The sequence below is a fragment of the Hibiscus syriacus genome, unplaced genomic scaffold (assembly GCF_006381635.1).
Source record: "Hibiscus syriacus cultivar Baekdansim isolate YM2019G1 unplaced genomic scaffold, ASM638163v2 tig00110890_pilon, whole genome shotgun sequence".
Classification (NCBI taxonomy): domain Eukaryota; kingdom Viridiplantae; phylum Streptophyta; class Magnoliopsida; order Malvales; family Malvaceae; genus Hibiscus; species Hibiscus syriacus.
The window spans coordinates 13,918,119-13,924,120 of NW_024062900.1; positions in this window are offsets into that span (position 1 = coordinate 13,918,119).

The window sequence follows — 6,002 nt, forward strand, 5'->3', positions numbered from 1 at the left end:
TTTAAATGTATTATTATAATTTCAGGACAATCATCTCAATTTACTATGCATGTAAATAGTATAATGGAGGGGGGGGGGGGGTTCCCCTAATGATTTGAGAACAATCCTCTAGATTTGCTATGCATGTGAGGTTGGAGTTTTCCTCTCCAAAGGTATACATGAACGAATATAACTTGCTGAGATGAGGGCTTAGTAAATGAATACAGGTGAAAGAACTGAGGAGGAAGCATATGCAACTTCAGTTGCAGTTTGTATATAGGTGATTGTTCTCGAAGTGGTTCTACACAAAATCACAATTTTTATTATATTAGTGAAAAAAGAATTCCTCATAATTTTATGTTCAAAATTTTTATTATAAAATCTTTATGTATATTTTATTTTGTATAATTTATACTTGTCACTAATATAACAAGCTTAGGGTTCCATAGATTACCTTTGCAATGCAATGCTATGACTTGGGCTCAGGCTTTATGGATATTTGTGTGCTTATTTCTTGTACTCCTTTCTGGGCCTCCAAGCCATCATGTGTCCACTAAAAGAAGTTATGTTAAAGAAAAGAAGCTGAAAACAGTCAAAGAGTTGAACAAGTCAAACTCAAACATTATTTATACTCGAATTATTATTTTTATACATAGTTGTGTTGTCTATGACGCCACAGCAATTTAATCAATCACGAAACAACATATTGCTTATACGTTTACTTCTTTTTGTTTCATTTTTCATTTTCAAACGTTGCTGTCAGTGACCAATGATGAGGGGCCTTGCCCTCCAAAAAAGATATGGGTCTAGTTGTTTTTAGACCCTCTTAGGTTTAAAATTAAGAAAATTAAACAGCAAGACCAAAAACTGGAAACAGCTTCTTACAGATGAACCTTTCACTAACGAATATGGTTACTGTCCGTGAACCTCAGTCACGCGAACCTCCAGTCCTATCATCCTTGATATATGCGAGGCTTCCGTGAGCAATCACCAATGATCATGTGTGTCGAGTATTTATAATTCTCCCGAACATACCCAACGTATGACCAAAAGTGACCATGCATCGATACACGTAGTCATATTCAACGACTAATCAGTCTATACCATTGCTTTTTAGGATATAAAATCAATACCAATATCACAGTAACTCCTAAATAACATCTATCTAGGACACTATAAATAGTCATACAATGCAATCATCCCGAATAGAAACCCAGATCAAATCCACCAGAACCTTCACAACCACCATTAGAATTACCTACCGACCACCTTCCATGGTTGTTATCTACTTATCGGTCAACAAATATGTAAATAGAATTCAGGTGAGCAATATATTTAATTTATATTCTGTTTATATTTGCTGAACACATTATTATTTGATTTGCCAGTGTCACTTATGATTATAAGATGCTTCTTGTTTTGCTGCTTATGTTATGCACTTTACAGTAAAAATAGGTTGAAGGTTGATGCTGAAGGTATTGATTATGTTTGTCACTGTTTTAGCTGTAGTTACTGGTAGGATTTGTTTAATATAATCTTTTAAATATGCACTTAATGAAAAATTAAAGATAATGTCATTTTGATCAACGAGTAAAAAAAAATTGAACAAGTATTATTTTAATAAATTGACCCTACTTCTGGTTTCACTATTTTTTTTTTATTTCTTCACTATACCAAAATACGTTTTTTTTCTTGAAAGAAAATCATTGTATATTATTTAGATATTATTTAAGTAAAAAAAATTAGAATCAATATTATTTCTTCGGTATATCAAATTGTTTCGTCAATTTTACTTTTCTTTTTACTAAAATTGTTAATTAATAATATTTTTATTAAACATATTTGTTTTTAGCTAAAATAAATAAATTAAATTAAAATTTGAAGGTAAAAATGGCGTTTTTCCCGATATATCACCCATTGGTTTTATTTTTCCCTGTCAGGCACCGTTCAGACTATTTTTCCCGATCTAACACCCTTTGCAGTAAGGCGCGCCCCTTATAGCGTGCTTTACGCTGATCTGGTGCCACGTGGGGTAAGGAGCGCCCCCTGTAGCACGCCTTAAGCTGACATGGACACACGTATCTAAAACGCGGCCCCTGGGGCACGTCTTATGCCACGTAGAGCTATAGCGCGAGGCAGGGTCCGCGCTTTTCAATTATCACATGCTCAATTATCAGACATGCATAATGCAAGGGGCGGTGCAAGGACCGCGCCTTGCATAATTTACCCGGACTTCTCGGCTTTAAAGCATCCTCTCTCGGCTATAAATAGTTCTCTCCATAAACTCTCTCACAATTCCTTCTCAACCGAGAAAATTAATACAACAATCCTTTCAACCAGTAAATAACACCCGACAATCCTCTTATATTTGATTCAGAAGTTCGTTCGATCTTTCATTATAAGGTAATTTTGTTATAATATTTGTTTATTATACTTATTGTTTATTATGATTATTTGAAAAAATATTATAGTAATTGTTTTTAATTAATTTATGTGCCAGTTCAAGGGGAAAGCGGGAGCATACGTCGAAATATTTTTGTTGTGCAAGTAATAATATAAAATTATATTATTTAAATTATTTACGTTTATGTGTAAAAATTTTATTGTGTTATATTTTTGTTCATATATTATTTATTTAACCAGGTTTGTTTCAGTTGTTTTTTTGCAGATATAATATTGCCGCACTTTTAAACTCTAAGAATGGCGCGACTTTCAGCTATTGTTTATTATAATGGAGAAATTCGAGAAGATGAAACCGGCGTTATTTTCGTATCAAATAAGCGTGTTAAAATATCATTCAATAGAAACATAACTCTTGAGGAGCTGATAACAAAGATTTCGAGGAAGGTTCATGTTGGAAGTAGTAGAAGAATATCGTCGTTGCAGTACAGATTTCCAACATCATTGTTGCCATTAACTTATACAAGGTTCGAACTATCGAACAATGATGATGTTGAAATGATGGCTGATTCTCAAAGTAATTATTCAAGCGGCGATATTGAGATGTATACAAAGTTTGTTCAAGTGTGTGTTATTCGGGGTCAGTTATTAAGCTCCCATTATGGGCTGGCTGAACAAGTTGATCAAGTTGACAGCCCGACTACAGTAATGTATAATGATTTTAACGCTATAATGGGAAATCCGCATCATGGTGCCGTCACATCAACTTCAATGGGGAGACATTCATCTGTAACTCCTTACGATATGTACCGAGGTAGGTCCACGAACAATCCGTATGGCAACATCGCGTCTAGTTCAAGGGGAAGGCATTCATCTGCAAATTCTTTGACCTTAATATGGAGATGCCATCGATGCAACAATCTGTGCAGTTTCCATTTGACACAATGGCTTCAAGCTCCAGGAGAGGTATTCCACTACGAGTTTTTCGATCTCAATGTCGATATGCCTTCTAGTTCAAGGGGAAGACGTGCAAGTAGTAGGTTATTCGACCTAAATGTGGAGAGCATGGATGAATCATCATCTCCACCAGAAGAACCGCTTTGTGAGCCTGGTGCGGATGGTGCTGAGACTAGACTATTCATTCACCCAGAATCACAACAATTCAACTTCGATAATGATGATAATGTAGATGAAGTTCCATTAAATGTGGCACAAACTGACCCTCCAGCACACATGTATAAAGCTGATTATGGTGCAATGTACGGGCTAGAATTTGCAGATATGTCTCATCTCGGTAACTATGGATATTACTCATCAATAAATAATGGTGAGTTATCTTTAGGCATTGAGTTTTTGAGCAAAGAAGAAGCGATGATGGCTATAAAAATTATAATATCCGTAATTATGTTCAATCGAGAGTCGACCGCTCAACAATAAAAAAATATGTATGTTATTGTGCCCGACGCAAAAACGGATACAATTGGATGGTTCGCGTATCGAAGAGGAAGAGGAAAAACAACAGATGAGAACTAACAGTATACAACTGTCCTCACACATATTGTGCTGGAGGGGTCAACCAAGATCATCCCAACTTGGACTTTGAAGTTATATGCCAAGCCATCATGCCCATGGTAAAAGCAAGCTCTCATATAGTTGTTGTTGTATTGATTTCAGCTATACAATTGTAGTATGGGTACACTGTCTCCTATAAAAAAACTTGGTTGGCAAAATAAAATGTCATTATCAAACTTCATGGCGAATTAGATGAATCTTACAACGAACTTTCAAGCTGGTTTAGGCTGATGCGGAGGTTGAATCATGGGACAATTGTGGACTTCGAAACCTCCTATGCATACCATAATGATCGAGTTCTTCGTGATCGATGCCAATTCTACCGGGTTTTTTGGACTTACCCACAGTGCGTTAATACTGTCAAATATTGCAAGCCTGTGGTCCAGATCGACGAGACTTTATTGTATGGAAAATACAAGAAAGTTTGATTATTGGCAGTTGTCCAAGATGGCAATCGCAACATTCTTCCAGTTGCTTTTGCTCTTGTTGAAGGAGAAGATACAGATTCTTGGGCTTTTTTCCTCCGAAACTTACGTGCACATGTTATCACGAGGGAAAAAATCTGTGTCATTTCAGATCGCGGAGCTGGGATCAAAGCAGCAATGGAGTCTTTAGGTCCAATGTGGCAACCACCCTTTGTCCAACATAGGTATTATCTCTGACACATTGCTGCGAACTACCATGGAAGGTACAAGAAGAATGATGAGTGTCAATTAATTGTGCGCATGGTAAGTGAAACTGATGTAGTTTGTTTTCTTTCGATCATTTTAATTTTGCAAAGAAAGCAAGTTAGTAAGTTATACTTTTTTTGATCAGGTTACGAACTACTTCCTCAAACGTTTGAATCAATGCTTCAAGATTTACGGGCGAAAAACGAAGAAGGATACGATTACATCAACCTCATCGATAAAGAAATGTGGACGAACGCATATAATGGTGGATATCGATATGGACACATGACGAGCAACTTGGATGAGGCAATCAATTCAACCTTAAATGGTGCACGTCACTTACCTGTAGCGGCTTTGGTAAAAACTACATATTTTTGTTTGGGGGCGCTTTTTACGAAGCTCGGGGGACAAGCTCAAACCTGGATGCAAGACGGTCATGTCTATCACCCTAGATTAGTTGCAGATCTACAAAAAAAAATTGTTGCATCAAATGGAATGTCTGTAACAAGCTTCTCTAGAAGACATGAAATGTTTCGTGTCACAGAGTTGCCGCAACCTCTTCAAGGGATTGAAGCTGTGTCGTTAAGAGTAAATCTACGGGACAAAACATGCGACTGCAGGGTTTTTCAAGCTCTGAAGTATCCATGCTCTCATGTGATAGCAGCTTGCTCGCATACACGTCAAGACTATAACTATTTAGTGGATCCCGTATACCTACTATCTGAAGTTTTTAAGGTATACGAATTTGAGTTCCCCCCTATAGGTAATGACAAAGACACTGATGAGGTTTAGGATTGGCTTCCGATTGTACCAAATCAAACTTTATTGAGGGAGTGTGGTCGTCCAAAATCCAATCGAATTCATTGTGATATGGATATTCGAGAAAGATCTAGACAAGACAGAAGATGTGGGCATTGTAGAAACCCAGGACACACTAGAAAAACATGTCAACTTCTACTGGTCATCAAGTAACAATTGATGAGGAAATGATGTAGTTGTTTATCAAATAAGAATTCATGTACTTTAATTTGCATTTACTTCAAGTTAATGTCATTCGATCTTACAATAAGTGACAAACTGAAGAAAGTTATCAAACACAATTATTAAATTTTATCAAAACAATAACAATTTGGTATTTGAATATAATTTTAAATACAACAAACTTACAATAAGTATTAAACGGTAAATGATAAACAAATTACAATAACATATATTAAATGGTAATAAACAAAATTAACCAAAATACATTAACAAAAAAGTCCAACAAATTTAACAAAATAAATTAAAATAAATCTAACAAAATTGGGAAAACTCATAAAACCCAGACATCGTTGAGTGTGAAAACTGCACAGGAGGTGTATGTGCTGCGGCCATGGGTGA